Consider the following 18,867-nt stretch of genomic DNA (forward strand, 5'->3'; position numbering starts at 1 on the left):
TCTTATTATTCCATCATCTGCTCTGCTGAGAGATGACTAATTCCTAAAATATGGATGTACCCAATAATAGAACTACTTTTAATTGTAGATGGCACAAAGAACATTATATTTGCATCATATATGTACTGCCCATTTGATATATCATAGCATGTAGAATATGCTATTATAGTTTAATAGGAGTGAGGATGCACATAGAGTTGATTGCACATTTGCATATATTATGGTGTTGACTCTCAGAATGCAAATTGCCAAACTGTATCTTAGAATGCTTGTAATTCTATTGATCATATATCTTTTCTTACTCACAGAGATGCAATTGTTGAAAAGCTGCCATTAGAGAATGAATCTAGATTTATTGAGCCTAATTTTTTTAAAAGTATCCTCTTGTGATGATAGTCCTTTTTTTTACATGATAGTTTTGAGTAGATGCAAAGTGAAACATGTAGAATTTTTTATTTAGTTAGTCAAAGAACTGAAGATGAATGTCTCGTTTAAAGTGCGTTAAGAGTGCTAACGAAAAATCTTGTGGACATGAAGTATAATTATGGCACTGGTTTTGAAATTGAGCAGGGTCTTGTGATGATTCATTGCAAGTAGCGACTAAGTTGATCCTTACAATCTGCAGTACTTTTCAATTCTTAACTATGAGTGGTTTGAGGTTCGAGTCTTGGGGTATGAAATTACCTTTTGAAGGTGCTTTATCGCCTGAAATTGAGTTAATTTCCAATGGAATCTAGGTTAAAATAAGTAAGTTGATAGAGTTTACTTCATGACATTAATCAAAGGTATAATGGTCTTATGACGTTCTGAGAGGTTTTATTGACATACTTCTCATGCATTGCATTCATTCATACATGTATGTTGACCCGTGACCAAATGACGTTATATATGCGTATATATGTATATTATATTTATATGGGCTATGAGAAAAAGGTTACGGCGTTATATATGCACCACCACCTGATCAGCTGGTATATGATGATGATGTTGCCCCCAATGGCTGAAATATGACTCAGACGGCGTTATATACGCGTATATATATGTATATGGGATATGGGAAAAGGTTACGACGTTATATACGCACCACCACCTGATCAGCTGGTATACGTTGATGATTTGCCTGCAGTGGCCGAGATGATATGATGGGATGCCCTCAGAGGTTTGATGATGTTATGTACGTACAGACCTATGCATCACATGACGTTTATTTGCATATGCATGACATTATAAATATTTCATTATTTACATAGCTATCCAGACTTTCAGGTTGAGTCCTTTACTCCATGTTTCTTCCATGTCCTTAATTAAAAGTTAACTTACTATTATATTTCAGTTCCGCCTTACATACTCAGTACATTATTTGTACTGATGTCCTTTTGTTATGGACGATGCATTCATGCCTGCAGGTCTATGTAATCAATTTGATGAACCCTCATAGTAGACGAGGTTAGCATTCAACGAAGGATTGGTAAGACTCCACCTTATTCAGAGTGGACCCGAGTCTGTCTATGAGCTATCGTGTTAGAGTTTTGCTTTGGACTTATGGGTAGACCGGTACCATGTCCCATTTGATGTCAAATAATCTTAGAGGCTTTGTAGATAGAGGTTCAGTTTGTACAGTATGTTAGAGGTTTTGACGATCCATATGTATTCATGTTAGAATGACAGTTTATTGATATAGGGCGTCCCCACTTACAGTTGTATATTACAAATTATGACCATGTTGGCCCATGATAGTTACAAAGAAAGAAAAGAGTTGCAGAGCGGTTCGCTCGGGCCAGTGCGACACCGAGTGCCAGCCACGCCTCCCGAGGTTTGAGGCGTGACAAAATGGTATCAGAGCAGTTCGTATCCTAGGGAGTCTACAAAGCCGTGCTTAGTAGAGTCTCACTTATGGGTGTGTTGCGCATCACATTTATAATTGAGAGGCTATAAGGCATTTAGGAAACGTTACCCTTCTTTTGTTTCCAGATCGTGCCATAAAGCTGAGTCGTAAGAAGTCAGTATGAAGCTTTCGCCATATTTTGTATGTACCAGAGATGCAGGTATCACAGTAGAGCTTTAAGGCGTGATTTCCACCTATGAGGAAGCAAGGTTATGAAAGCGACAAAAGATACTATACGAGAATCAAAGGTAAGTAAGATAAAGGTGAGGAAAATATGAGATACTCGAGTACAAAAGGTTGTGAATAGTCGAGACTTCAGATATAGTTTAGGTTTTAGTTTAATTTACACATGAGACCCTTGTGAAAACTTTATAACTCTTTAAGAGTAAACATTCGAGGACCAATGTTCTAGGGGGGAGGGGAAGAATGTTACATCCCGTACTTTAACATTAGGATTCGTCGAAGTAATAACATATGAGTTGGAAGAGATTAAAGATATACATGAAGATATGGATGTAAGACCCTATAAGTTTGAAGAATTTCCGAACTATTATATATTGGCTTGATATGTATTTTCTTTGAAGTAAACTATTTTTGGCAAAAGTTGATAGATACGATTTTATATGGTTGTGATAAATTTTAAATAATATACATGACATGTGGGAGTTTATAAATGAGGTTTTATTTATTATAAGAGTAGATAGTATTTTATCATAAGAAAAGTTATCCTTTTCCCGTTTTGAGAATTTATAGTACAAAAAAGAATTTCTTTATTTTAAAGATAAAAATTATTTTCTCACAAGAAAATAAGGTTATCGTTTTACAATTTTAAGAATTAAGTATACGAAAATTTGTACTCTTTATATGAGATTAGAAAAATTAAAAGTTGAGAAAATATGTACATTTTTTTACATGGATGTTTTAATAGTGTATGTATATATTTTGTATGGTACCGCATGACCATGATAGTAAAGTATATTATAGTATGATGTATAAAGTGTATTAAAAATAAGTAGAATTTTAAGTAATTTAAGACAATTCTTAATTAGACGGTAGCGGGATATTACCTAATTGATTATTGGAAAAAATTTAAATTCCCCAACAAGGGAGTTACGTGGCAGCCCCATCCCTTTCAAAATAATGACTCTTAATGTCATGTATCATGGTGGCATGGTTTGTAAGTTTTGTAGATTAGTCATCACCTAAAAGTGGGTACCCCTAGTTTTACTCCATAAAAGGAGACGCCTGTTGCTCCTGTTTTGATGACATACGTGAACTAAAATGGCATGGTTACTATATAGAGACTGTCATTGAAATATTAGCCCCTGCAGGCAAAGCTCTTTCCTTAGATGTTGCAAATTTTCAAAAAAACTAGAGGAAAGGTTGCTAAGGTTAAAGTGGAACTAGACGTGACTATAGAAAGACCAAGATTTGTATGGGTGGGCTTTGATGTTGATGAAAAGGAGGTATTTATTGCCAAGAATTGCAATTTGAAAATGTTCCAGAATATTGCCAATATTGCTGGCATCAAGGTCGATCCATGCTTGTACTGTGAGATCTAGAGATTAGGAGATTCAAAGATTTCATACAAATCGTATCTAACGTAATCACAACGTGAAATTTTGATATTAAGGGAGTACGGTGTAATCTTTCTCAAGAATATCAAATGGATTTTTCCCTATTCCAGATATGTTAAGGCTATCCCTTCCTTTTTTTTTGGCATGATCTATACGATACAAACGAAATGAGCAAATGTACAATTTCCATAAATGACTCTATTCATAGAAATATTAGAGATGCCTATGTTCTTGATTCCCCATGTGTATTATTATTCTATCATCTGCTGAGAGATGACCAATTCCTAAAATATGGGTGTACCCAATAACAGAACTACTTTTAGTTGCAGATGGCACAAAGAACATTATATTTGCATCATATATGTACTGCCCATTTGATATATCATAGCATGTAGAATATGCTATTATAGTTTAATAGGAGTGAGGATGCACAGAGAGTTGATTGCACATTTGCATATATCATGGTGTTTGACTCTCAGAATGCAAATTGCCAAACTGTATCTAAGAGTGCTTGTAATTCTATTGATCATATATCTTTTCTTACTCATAGAGTTGCAATTGTTGAAGAGCTGTCATTAGAGAATGAATCTAGATTTATCGAGCCTAATGTTTTAAAAAGTATCCTCTTGTGATGATTGTCCTTTTTTTACATGATAGTCTTGAGTAGATGCAAAGTGACACATGTAGAATTGTTTATTTAGTTAGTCAAAGAACTGAAGATGAATGTCTCTTTTAAAGTGCGTTAAGAGTGCTAACGAAAAATTATTTGTGGACATGAAGTATAATTGTGGCACTGGTTTTGAAATTGAGCGGAGTCTTGTGATGATTCATTGCAAGTAGCGACTAAGTTGATCCTTATTATCTGCACTACTCTTGAGTTAGTACTTTTCAATTCTTAACTATGAGTGGTTTGAGGTTCGAGTCTTGGGGTATGAAATTACCTTTTGAAGGTGCTTTATCGCCTGAAATTGAGTTAATTTCCAACAGAATCTAGGTTAAAATACGTAAGTTGATAGATTTTACTTCATGACATTAATCAAAGTTATAATGGTCTTATGACGTTCTGAGAGGTTTTATTGACATACTTCTCATGCATTGCATTCATTCATACATGTACATTGACCCATGACCAGATGGCGTTATATATGCGTATATATGTATATTATATTTATATGGGCTATGGGAAAAAGGTTACGGCGTTATATATGCACCACCACCTGATCAACTGGTATATGATGATGATGTTGCCCCCAATGGCTGAAATATGACTCAGACGACGTTATATACGCGTATATATGTATATCTATGTATATGGGATATGGGAAAAGGTTACGACATTATATATGCACCCCCATCTAATCAACTGGTATACGTTGATGATTTGCCCGCAGTGGCCGAGATGATATGATAGGATGCCCTCAGAGGCTTGATGATGTTATGTACGTACAGACCTATGCATCACATGACATTTATATGCATATGCATGACTTTATCAATATTTCATGATTTATAGAGCTATCCAGACTTGCAGGTTGAGTCCTTTACTCCATGTTTCTTCCATGTCCTTAATTAAAAGTTGACTTACTATTATATTTCAGTTCCACCTTACATACTCGGTACATTATTTGTACTGACGTCCTTTTGTTATAGACGATGTGTTCATGCCTGCAGGTATTAGTAATCAATTTGATGAACCCTCATAGTAGACGATGTTAGCATGCAGCGAAGGATCGGTAAGACTCCACCGCTTTCGGAGTGCACCCAAGTCTATGAGCCATCGTGTCAGAGTTTGCTTCGGACTTATAGGTAGACCAGTACCATGTCCCATTTGATGTCAAATAATTTTAGAATCTTTGTAGACAGAGGCTCAGTTTGTACAGTATGTCAGAGGCCTTGACGGCCCATATGTATTCATGTTTTAAGAATGATAGTTTATTGATACAGGGTTTCCCCACTTACAGTTGTATATTATAAGTTGTGGCCATGTTGGTCCATGATAGTTACAAAGAAAGAAAAGAGTTTCAGAGTGGTTCGCTCGGATCAGTGCGGCACTGGGTGTCAGCCACGCCTCCTGAGGTTTGGGGCGTGACAAAATGGTATCAAAGCAGTTCATATCCTAGGGAGTCTACAAAGCCGTGCCTAGTAGAGTCTCACTTATGGGTGTATTGCGCGCCACATTTATAATTGATAGGCTATAGGGCATTTAGGAAACGTTACCCTTCTTTTGTTTCCAGATCGTGCCATAAAGCTGAGTCGTAAGAAGTTAGTATGAAGCTTTCGCAATATTTTGCATATACCAGAGATGCAGGTATCACAGTAGAGCTTTAAGGCGTAATTTACACCTATGAGGAAGGGAGGTAATGAAAGCCATAGAAGATAATATGCGAGAATGTCACAACCACAGTTTTCCCTCTGTGAACTGTCATGACGGTACCTAGTATCTAAGACTAGGTAAGCCTAACATATGCGGAACATAAATGAAACTTGCGGAAGAAATAATCGAAACCAAAATAATTGAATGGAAACAATAGTTATAATGCCGCTCGGTATATACAACACAATATTCTCAAAACCAAGTACACTATCCCAAAACCCGAAAACTCACGGAAACACAAGCCTTTGGAATATCTAACAGTCTAACTCCAGAATATCTAACAAGAAAGAAAATACAGAAGGACAATATTTAATAGCTAGAATAGAAAGGGACTTCTCAGTCTGCGGACGCGGCAGATGTACCTCGAAGTCTCTAGAGCAGTCGTCTCCCTCAAGGATGGTAGGTTTGAGTAGTGGTACCTGGATCTGCACATGAAAAACATGCGCAGAAGTGGCATAAGTACACCACATCAGTACTCAGTAAGTGCCAAGCCTAACCTCGGTTGGGTAGTGACGAGGAAGTTCAGGGCCCTACTGAGGTTAATTAAAATATAAAGATCGACAGTATAGAACAAAATAGTATAAATAAGTACAGTAGTAAAATAACACAGGATGTACAGGACAATAACAACTATACAGAAGCAAGGTAAACACGAAAAGGAAATACAGCTCAGCACCAATAATAACAATCGGGGATCTCTCAAGATACCGTCTTGTAGTCCCATATGTACATATCCAATAGATTTTTCGGGATCCCGTCCCGTAGTCCAACTCATAGTGCGTGGGGATCTACCGGAATCCCGTTCCTAGTCCCAAATGTAAATACCAGTACTGGGGGAGTCTACCAAGTGCATTCTCATAGTTCCATATAACTATGCAGGGGGATCTACCGGAATCCCACATCCATAGTCCCAAAATAAACAGACAAGGGGGAGCTACCGGAATCCCACATCTGTAGTCCCAAAATAAATACACAGCAACAACAGGAAAATATACAGAGATGAAATAAATTTCATATTAAGGCAACAAGTGATTCTAGCCTAGCATGCTGCATATAAGTCAAGTAAGACAGGTTGAGCAAATAAAGCAATTAAGTCACTTAGACATGCTTTCCTAAGCTAACAACAGGCTTAATAGTGCAAGTAATAGAAACAGAAAAGGAAACATTCTAGTAATTACTTTTAGAAAGCCGGATTTCCAACAATTAGCACAAGTATGTACTCGTCACCTCACGTACAAGGCATTTCAATTACCAAATACACCAATCCTAAGGGGAAGGTCCCCCACACAAGGTTAGACAAGCCACTTACTTCGAACCGACTCAATAATCAATTCGAAACCACGCTCTTGCCACAAGTACTTGACTCCAAATGGCCCAAATCTATTCAAATCAATTTCATAATGTAAATAACACTTCAAGTAACTGATTCTACAATTAAAGTTTAAGCTAATACGCAAAATTATGTAAATGACCAAAATGCCCCTCGGGCCCGTGTCTCGGAATCGGGTAAAATTTATAGTTTTAGAAACCTCAAACTCTCATGAGTCTAACCATACCAAAATTATCCAAATTCGATGTTAAATCCCCAATCAAAACTCAATTTCTTGGTCTAAGAACCTTTTCCCAATTTTCATACAAATTTCGAAATTAAATGATGAATTCATGTTTAGATTAATGGGTTACAAGCAAAAAGGAGTCTAGAATCGTTACCCAATCGATATCTCTGAAAATTCCTCAAAATCTCGCTCAAATCCGAGCTCTCAAGCTTAAGTTTTGATAAAAATGGATAATCCCTCGATCTTGAAATCTTATATCTGCCCAGGTAATTCATTCTTCGCAAATGCGAGGCTATTATCCCGAATGCAATGCACAAAAGTCCTACTGGCCAAATTCCTCTTTCGCGAACGCGAGGTCCACTCGTGAACGCGTAGCTTACACAGGCAGACCCTACGCGAAAGCGAGGACCATATCGTGAACGCGAAGACGAACGAGTCCTTACCTTCGCGAACGCGGGACATCATCGCGAATGCGAAGCACATTTCAGTTGCTTCACCCAGATGCTCTACGCGAACGCGAGACCCCCTCACGAACGCGATGAATGTTTTCTCTGCAACACTACAACATAAAATCTGCAATCTTTCCAAGTCCAAAAATGGTCCGTTGAGTATCCGAAACACACTCGAGGCCCCCAGGACCTCAACCAAACCTGCCAACCAATCCCAAAACATCATTCAAACTTGTTCCAACCTTCGGAACGTTCAAAACAACATCAAAACACCTATTTTTCATCGGATTCAAGCCTAAGAATTTCAAAAACTCTAAAAACACGCTTTCGATCAGAAAGTTTATCAAACCTCGTCCAAATGACCTGAAATTTTGCACACACATCACATTCAACACTACGGAGCTACTCCAACTTCTGGAATTCCATTCCGACCCTCGGATCAAAATCTCACTATCGGACCAGAAACTTAAAAAATTTAACTTTCGGCATTTCAAGTCTAAATTAGTTACGGACCTTTAAAACACAATCCGAACACGTCCCTAAGCCCAAAATTACCCAACAAATCTAAGGAACCATCGGATTTCCATTCCGAGGCCGTCTTCACACTGCTCAGGCTACGGTCAACTCTCCAACACTAAATCTCTCATTTAGGGACTAAGTGTTCCAAAACTCTCCGAAACTCAAAATCGAACATCCCGACAAATCAAATAGCAGAAATAAACTCGGGGAAAGCAGTTAATAGGGGATCAGGGCGTTAATTCTTAAGACGACCGACTGGGTCGTCACAGAGAATGAAAGATAAGTAAGATAAAGGTGAGCAAGATATGAGATACTCGAGTACAAAAGTTTGTGAATAGTCGAGACTTAAGATATAGTTAGGTTTTAGTTTAATTTACAGAGGAGACCCTAGTGAAAACTTTATAAGTCTCTAAGAGTTAACATTCGAGGACGAATGTTCTAGGGGGGAGGGGAAGAATGTTACATCCCGTACTTTAACATTAGGATTCGTCGAAGTAATAACATATGAGTTGGAAGGGATTAAAGATATACATGAATATATGGATGTATGTCTTTATAAGTTTGAAGAATTTCGAAATTACTATATATTGGCTTGATATTTTTGTTGAAGTAAACCATTTTTGGTAAACGTTCATAGATACGATTTTATATGGTTGTGATAAGTTTTAAATTATATACATGACATGTGGGAGTTTATAAATGAGGTTTTATTTATTATAAGAGTAGATAGTATTTTATCATAAGAAAAGTTATCCTTTTTTTATTTTGAGAAATTATAGTACAAAAAAGAATTTCTTTATTGTAATGATAAAAATTATTTTCTCACAAGAAAATAAGGTTATCTTTTTACCATTTTAAGAATTAAGTGTACGTAAATTTGTATTCTTTATATGAGATTAGGAAAATTAGAAGTTGAAAAAATATGTATATTTTTTTTACATGGATGTTTTAATAGTGTATGTATATATTTTGTATGGTACCACATGACTATGATAGTAAAGTATATTATAGTATGATGTATAAAGTGTATAAAAAATAAGTAAAATTTTAAGTAATTTAAGACAATTCTTAATTATGCGGGTAATTAGTTAATTACCGGATAACGGGATATTATCTAATTGATTATTGGACAAATTTTAAATTCCCCAACAAGGGGGTTACGTGGCAGCCCCATCCCTTTCAAAATAATGACTCTTAATGTCATGCACCAAGGTGGCTTGGTTTGTAAGTTTTGTAGATTAGTCATCACCTAAAAGTGGGTACCCCTGGTTTTACTCCATAAAAGGAGACGCTTGTTGCTCCTGTTTGGGTGATATACCTAAACTAATATGGCATGGTTACTATATAGAGACTGTCATTAAAATATTAGCCCCTGTAGGCAAAAAGGTTTTATTGGCCCAAGAACAGGTGAAGTTTTTAAGAATGACAAAAAGAACTCATTCATGGACCAGGTCCATCTTGTGAAGTACAATCATGATCAACCTATACATGTGAGATACTCGTGAAGGAGATAAGTCCTACTGATCAAGCAGCAATATCTCCTGATCTGATCGAAAAGGTTGCTTATTGGATAAGAGGAGAAAGTCTCCTTATATGAAGAGAACACAATCTAGGATGAAGATAGTGTTAGAGTTTGAGATCATTATGAACTCTTCTACGATAGGAGAGCAACAATTGAGTTCCAATCAAATTATGATTACTAACATATTAAATGTCAGTGTTGTTCTCTTTTACAGGTAATGCACATACGCAGAAGTTAACTAAATTGAGAGCAAAAGAGCAAGGCAATTTTGCAAGCAATTTATGTGTGGTTTGAGTGTGCACTCGTGAAGCTACTTGAACGAGATAGAAGAACCAGTTCCATTGTGTCTATCTTTTATTCTAGTTCAATTGTAGTAGGTGGTTTGAAGTTGTACCTTTCAGCTTTCATAGAAGCAATTGTATTAGGTACCTAGAGTGTTCAAGTTATAGCTAACTTGAAGTTGTCGCAACAGTTGAGGTTGTGTGCCACAACGGGATTAGAGTTAATCCTTAGGTTTACAAAGAGTTTTTTAAATGCTGTTTTGGCTTAGTGATTTTAGTGAAAATTTGGGAAAATCCTACTGAGTAGTAGGTCGTAGTTTTTTCACCTTTTGAGCCAGGTGTTTTCCACGTAAAAATCTCTGTGTTCTTTATTTTTTGTAATTTTATTCCGCAAATAGTAGTAGTTGGAACACCTAGAAGAACCAGGTTCTTCTATAGATCAGTTAAGCAAAAATTGGGTACTACATAAATCACCCCCCTCTTGTGTAGTATTGACGCTTAAAACATCAATTGGTATCAGAGTGGGTTATTCTTGAAGAGGCTAACACCTTAGGAAAAGATCAAAATGAGTGCATCACCTAGGAACTGGGAAGGGCAATCCACTACTAGGCCTCCACTCTTTAATGGTCTGTACTATTGTTAGTGGAATAACAGGATGAGAGATCACATCATAGGAGAAGACCATGAACTCTGGGACATAGTCACAGATGGTCCTCTGGCAACTACAAAGAAGAATGCTGAAGGAATAGATGTGCTAAAGACAAGAGCTGACTGCACTGCTGAAGATTTGAAGAAATGGGAGAAGAATGCTAAGGCCAAGATATGGCTTGTATGTGTGGATTGGGTCCAGACGAGTACAACAGGATTCAAAGTTGTACTACTGCAAAGGAAATATGTGACACTTTACAAGTGGCTCATGAAGGAACTCCTCAAGTAAAAAGATCAAGAGGAACACTGCTATATTCTCAATATGAGAATTTTAGTATGAAGGAAGGAGAATCTATCCAGGAAATGTACACAAGGTTCACAACACTAAAAAATAAACTTAAATCTCTTGGAAGAATTATCCTTGAAGAAGACAAGGTTGAGAAAATCTTGACAAGGAATCAAAGATATTCAGGAAGCAAAGAATATTGCTACCCTCAAGCTGGATGAACTAATTGGAAACATCACTGCCGATGAACTGAGAAGGCAAACCATGAAAATGGATGCACCCAAGAAGGAAAGAAGTTTGGCTCTCAGAATAGCTGAAGGTTCAAATATGGAGGATGATAAAATGGCCATGATAACAAGAGATTTCAAAAAGTACCTGATGAGAGGAAAGAGTTCTTCAAGAGGTACAACCTTCAACAAACCAAGGGTTCCTGAGAAACAGACCAACGAGGGTTGCTACAAATGTGGTAAGACTGACCACATGATGAAGAACTATCCTCAATGGGAAATTGAGTGGAAGAAGGAAAGGGCGGAACGAAGGAACAGGTTCAACCAAAAAGGAACAAAGGATCAACAAAGACTATGGTTTCTACATGGGGAGAAACATCAGATGAGGACTCAGAAGATGAACAACCACTTATGGACATTGGAGAATCAAATGATGAACAAGAGGTAAGTATCCTTTATCTCAAAGACAAGATTAAATTCCTGTCTAAAGAAAGGTTGTCTGAGCTATTGTTAGACTTCATTAATGAGTCTGAGATAATTAACAGTGAGAAGGAAGATCTGTCTAGGGAATGTGTGATCCTAAAAGCCAAGTGCAAAAATCTAGAGTCTAGGGCTAATGAGAGTGATAATAAAAATGCTGAGTTGAAGAACCAGGTTCTTGAACTTGACACCAGTGTCCTAGAAGTTAGGTCTGAGAACTTAAAACTGAAACTAGGAATAGGTAAGAAGAAAGCTGACCACATACATCTCACCCTAGAAGAAAACTTAGGAAAAATGAAGGATGAGTTATACAAGAAGGATGAGCAGATAAAAGTCTTAAAAAAAGATCTAGGGAAGGTAAAACATGAACTAGACAGAACTTGCAAATGGAACAAGGCTTCTGATGCACTTTTCTGGCTACAAGAACATCACAGTAGCAACAAAAGAGGACTTGGCTATGGGACTCAAACACCTAAGTGGGATCCTAAAAGCAAGTACCTCACTCTCCATGAGAACAAAATCTGCACACACTATGGCAAGACTGGCCATTACAAAAATGAATGTAATGCAAAAGAAAAGGCTAGTCAAAAGAACAAAACTTTTGTTCAAGAGAAAAATAGGCTACCTGGGTGGGCTAAAAGGAATTTGATTTATCCCTTTGCCTATATAAAGAGACCCAAACTAGTTTGGGTTCCTAAGACTAACCCTTGATTTCTTTTTGCAGGTCCAAGTAAAGGGAAGTAGCCAAATATGGTACATAGATAGTGGCTGCTCAAAACATATGACTGGAAGTAAGAACCAGTTCCTTTCACTTGAGGACTTAAAGGGAGGTAATGTATCCTTTGAAAATGGGAAGAAAGGTGAGATTATTGGGGTTGGAAAGGTAGGTAAGACTGACTCTCACTCCATTGAGAATGTCTACTTGATAGATGACTTGAAATACAACCTGATCAGTGTGTCACAACTGCGTGACAGAGGTAACCTTATAGCATTCACCTCTACTAAATGCTTTGTGATTAACCTTACCACTTACAAGATTGTTTTGCAGGGAGAAAGAGTTAACAATATTTACATTGTAGATTTGTCTAGTCTTTCAGAAAATGAACTCACCTGCCTAAGTGTGTTGGATAATGATCCCCTCCTATGGCACAAAAGACTTGGTCATGCTAGTCTGAATCAGCTAAACAAATTAGTCTCTAAGGACTTGGTGATAGGGTTACCTAACATCAAGTTCAAGGAAAACAAAGTTTGTGAGGCCTGTGCAAGGGGGAAACAGGTAAGATCATCCTTCAAAAGCAAGAAAATGGTAAGCACAACCAAGACGTTGGAACTGGTCCATATGGATCTCTGTGGTCCAATAAGAACCATAAGCAGAGGTGGAAAGAAATATGTAATGGTACTTGTTGATGATTATTCTAGATTTACCTAGGTACTATTTTTGACATCTAAAGATGAAGCATTTGACATGTTTGCTGCTTTTGTTAGAAAAACTCAGAAACAACTAGGTAATCAACTTGCATCCATTAGGTCTGATCATGGAACTGAATTTGAAAATGCTAAGCTTGCTGAATTCTGTGATGAGCATGGTATAGATCATAACTTCTCTGCCCATAGGACTCCTCAACAAAATGGAGTAGTTGAAAGAAAGAACAGAACTCTTGAAGACATGGCTAGGACTATTCTTTATTCTAGTAAACTGTCCCACAACTTCTGGGCAGAGGCTATAAATACTGCATGTTATATTATCAATAGATGCATGACTAGACCTCTTGTAGAGAAGACTCTCTATGAGTTACTTAAAGGGAGAAAACCAAATATATCCCATCTTAGGGCATTTGGATGCAAGTGCTTTGTGCACAATAATAGAAAAGACTCCCTAGGTAAATTTGATCCCAGAAGTGATGAGTATATTCTTTACATAGCAAAGCATATAAAGTGTTCAATAAAAGAACTTTGTGAGTAGAAGAAAGTGTGCATGTAGTGTTTGATGAAACTAACGTTCTTTCTGAGAGATAGGAACATGAAGATGAAGCCATTGGATTAGTAAAGGATTTGACTGTAGTCTCAACACAAGTTAAAGTGGCACCAAAAGAAGGAACATGTGATGTAACAGGTCCTTCCATTCAGGGCAGCCTGACAGGGGGAACTGATCAAAGAGGAATTGAAACAAATCCCCTAAAAGAACCTGTTCATGACCCTGTTCCTTAGCAACAGAACATGGTAGAAACATCTAGCAGACATCAGTTGGTTGTGAAACCTCACAAGTATCAAAGTTCTCATCCTATTGAGAACAAAATCACTGATCCAACATTTGGAGTCAAAACTAGATCATAATTAAAGAATCTGTGTGTTTTTGATACTTTCTTATCTCTTATTGAACCTAAAAAATACTGTTGAGGCTTTGCAGGATGCAGATTGGGTGAATGCAATGTAAAACAAACTCAATCAGTTCGAGAGAAGTCAAGTTTGGCATCTAGTTCCAAGACCCAAGGACAGATCAGTTATTGGTACAAAATGGGTCTTCAGAAACAAACTTGATGAAGATGGAACAATTACAAGAAATAAGGCAAGACTTATGGTCCAAGGTTACAACCAAGAGGGGGATATAGATTATGATGAGACTTTTGCTCCAGTTGCAAGACTAGAGGCAATAAGACTCCTCATAGCCTTTGCTGCAAACATGGAATTCACTCTCCATCAGATGGATGTCAAAAGTGACTTCCTGAATGGCTACCTGAAAGAAGAAGTGTTTGTGAAACAAACTCCAGGGTTTGAGAGCAAGGAATGTCCTGAGCATGTGTACAAATTAGACAAGGCTCTCTATGGACTCAAGCAAACTCCTAGAGCATGGTATAAATGACTGTCCAAATTTCTACTTGAACATGGCTACAAAAGAGGTAAAATTGACAGTACCCTATTCTTAAGGGAAAAAGGTAAGGATCTCCTTATGGTACAAATATATGTTGATGACATAATCTTTGGGGCCACCACTGATAAACTAAGTAAGGATTTTGCCAAATTAATAGGGAGTGAGTTTGAAAAGAGTATGATTGGTTCACTCTTGTATCTTACTTAGGCTTATAGATCAAACAAAGCCTAAATAGAACCATGATACATCAGCAGAAGTATGCAAAAGAGCTGATCAAAAAGTTTAAAATGGATGAATCAAAGGAAATAGACACCCCCATTACAACTGCCACTAAATAAGACATAGGTGAACCTGGTTCATCAGTTGATCAGAATTTGTATAGGGGTATGATTGTTTCACTCTTGTATCTTACTACCAGTAGACCTGACATAGTTTTCAGTGTAGGGATTTGTGCTCGCTTTTAGGCCAATCCAAAAGAGTCTCACTTGACTGCTGTCAAGAGGATACTAAGATATTTGAAAGGCACCACTGATTTATGTCTTTGGTATCCTAAAGGTAGTAATTTCAATCTAGTAGGATATGCTGATGCTGATTATGCAGGTTTCCTTGTGGATAGGAAAATCATCTCAGGTATGACTCACTTTCTTGGCTCATGTCTTGTATCCTGGGCCACTAAAAAGCAAAATTTAGTGGCTTTATCCACTGTTGAGGCTGAATATGTTGCTGCTGCTTCTTGTTGTGCTCAATTGTTATTGATCAAACAACAGCTGGTAGATTTTGGCATTGAAGTTAGTTGAATTCCTATATTCTATGATAACACTAGTGCTATAAGCATGACAAAGAACCATGTTCATCATAAGAGGACTAAGCACATAGATGTTAGACACCACTTTTTAAGAGATAACTATGAGAAAAGATTGATCTCCATAGAATTTTGTGCTACTAATAAACAAATTGCTGACATCTTCACTAAAGCATTGAGTAGAAAAAACTTTGAGAGGAATAGGTTGGAATTAGGGATAATTAAGATCACTCAATAGGTCCAGCTCAGAATGCACAGTGAAAAAAAAATTATTTTGGCTAGTAATTCTGAACTTGTGTAATTATCTAGATTAATTGTTACTCAGCTTCATACTTTAATTAGTATACTCCTCTGACACATGTTTATATGACTCACTGATCTCTTACAAAATATTCTCTATTATGGCATTTGAGGTATTGTTCAAGAGACTTCTAAATGAAGAACCTGGTTCATCAGTATGAGTTCATATGAAAGCTAAGGTATGTTTTATATACTATGCAAAATTAGAAAGATTAATAATTCAATCATGAGCAGAAGTACTATACTTGTTAAATTCCTAGAAAATTCTATCCATTAGCATTGAACCAGTTCCGTCTGCCTAGAACTCTAAACCGAAAATTTTGCCTAAAATCTAGGGAAGATAAACCGTCATTCAAAATCTGGAATTTCAGGTTGATTAGACCTCTATTTGACCACTGCAAAAGGCTGTCGTTACCTATTAAATGTGTATTTCTCTTTAAATACACATCATTTCTCCTGCCATCTTTATAATTCTAAACCATCAAAAAATTTTCTTCACTTTCACTTGCCCTCTTCTCCAAAACTCTAAATTTCCAAATTCTCTCAAGAAACCAACGATCATGACTAACCCACAAGACAATCCTAGAACTCCTCCACCATCATCTCCCTTAAATTCATCCACACCTTCTCCACCTAGTACATCGCCAAAACCTAGACTGCGTAGGGTGAAAATGCTTGCTCGAGAGACTGTAGCATCTGGGGCTCTGAGGAAGAAATTAAATGAAGAAGGTAAGCTAGGCCCAAAAGGGGGAAGAGACATTGTGCTTTACGCATTCTGAAAATAAGTGATATTTATAACCTAATTAACCTGGTCCTTGATGATAAGTGAATTTTCTAAGTTTAGTATTGATGATTAAGCTGCATTCTTACAGGTTCCAAATCAGTAAAAAGCACAGAGTTTGTCATCATAAAAAAGGGGGAATTTGTTGGCCCAAGAACATGTGAAGTTTTGAAGAATAACAAAAAGAACTCAGTCATGGACCAGGTCCATCTTGTGAAGCACAGTCACGATCAACCTATACATGTGAGATACACGTGAAGGAGATAAATATTACTGATCAAGCAGCAATATCTCCTGATCTGATTGAAAAAGTTGCATATTGGATAAGGGGATAAAGTCTCCTTATATAAAAAGAACACAATCTAGGAAAGTCTCCTTATATCATGAACTCTTCTACGATAGGAGAGCAGCAATTGAGTTCCAATCAAACTCTGATTACTAACCTATTAAATGTCAGTGTTATTCTCTTTTACATGTAATGCACATACACAGAAGTTAACTAAATTGAGAGTAAAGAGCAAGGCGATTTTGCAAGTAATTTATGTGTGATTTGAGTGTGCACTCCTGAAGCTACTTGAACGAGATAGAAGAACCAGTTCCATTGTGTCTATCTTTTATTCTAGTTCAATTGTAGTAGGTGATTTGAAGTTATACCTTTTAGCTTTCATAGAAGCAATTGTATTAGGTACCTAGAGTGTTCAAGTCATAGCTAACTTAAGTTGTCGCAACAGTTGAGGCTGTGTGCCACAACGGGATTAGAATTAATCATTAGGTTTTCAAAGAGTTTTTGTAAATGCTGTTTTGGCTCAGTGATTTTAGTGGAAGTTTGGGAAAATCCTACTGAATAGTAGGTCGTGATTTTTTCACCTTTTAAGCCAGTTTTTTTCCACGTAAAAATCTCTGTGTTCTTTATTTTCTATAATTTTTTCCCGCAAATAGTAGTAGTTGGAACACCTAGAAGAACCAGGTTCTTCTATAGTTCAGTTAACCGAAAATTTGGCACTACACAAATCACCCCCTCTCTTGTGTAGTATTGACGCTTAAAACATCATCTTTCCTTAGATGTAGCAAATTTTCAAAAAAACTAGAGGAAATGTTGCTAAGGTTAAAGTGGAGCTAGACGTGACTATAGAAAGTGTGACGACCCGGACGGTCCTCTTAAGAATTAATGCTCAGATCCCCTATTAACTTCTTTCCCCAAGATTATTTTTGCTATTTTGATTTGTCGGGATGTTCGGTTTTGAGTTTCAGAGAGTTTTGGGACACTTAGTCCTTAAATGAGAGCTTAAATGTTGGAAAGTTGACCTTAGTCAGAATAGTGTGAAGACGACCTTGGAATGAAAATCTGATGGTTCCGTTAGCTCTTTTGGGTGATTTTGGGGTTAAGAGCGTGTTCGGATTGTGTTTTGGAGGTCTGTAGCTAATTTAGGCTTGAAATGCCGAAAGTTTCCGGTCCGATAGTGAGATTTTGATCTGAGGGTCGGAATTGAATTCCAGAGGTTGGAGTAGCTCCGCAGTGTTGAATATGACGTGTGTGCAAAATTTCAGGTCATTCGGATGCGTTGTGATTGACTTTTTGATCGAAAGCGTATTTTGAGGAAATTTGGAGTTCTTAGGCTTAAATCCTTGGTTATTTGAGGTTTTGATGTTGTTTTAGGTGTTTTAAGGATTGGTACAAGTTTGAATAAGGTATTAAGTGATGTTTGTGCTTTTAGTCGAGGTCCCGGGGGCCTCGGGGTGATTTCGGATGGTTAACGAGAAGTTTGAGGAAATGTTGCAGCTGCTGTGTTTTTGCTGCTTCTAGTATTTTTGCATCTGCGATTTGGGGACCGCAGGTGCGACGCCGTAGAAGCAGCTAAGGGGCCGCAGAAGCGTATTTTGGTCTTTTCTTCAGTAACCACAGAAGCGGTGGAATTACCCAAAAGCGGTACAATATCTGCGGATTGGGAGTCGCAGATGCGGAAGCTGGCTCTTTAAGTGAAAGTCGCAGATGCGACATTTGTTCCGCAGACGCGGGATCGCAGATGCGGTCCCATGACCGCAGATGCAGAAGGTGATGGGCATTATTTTAAAAGGGGTTCCACGATTTAGGGGTTTATTTTCACCATTTCTAATCATTTTTGGAGTTCTTTGAAGGGGATAGAAGAAGTATTCGAGGGGAATCGCTTGGAGGTAACATCCTTGACTTCATAACTCATTTCTATGTGATTACAAACCTAATTAGTGATAAAAAATTTGGGAAAAATGGGTAATTAGGGCTTGAGTTTAAGAGACCTTTAAATGAGGATTTGAGGGGTCATTTAGACTCCGA

Source organism: Nicotiana tabacum, chromosome 6 (genome assembly GCF_000715075.1).
Source record: "Nicotiana tabacum cultivar K326 chromosome 6, ASM71507v2, whole genome shotgun sequence".
NCBI lineage: Eukaryota > Viridiplantae > Streptophyta > Magnoliopsida > Solanales > Solanaceae > Nicotiana > Nicotiana tabacum.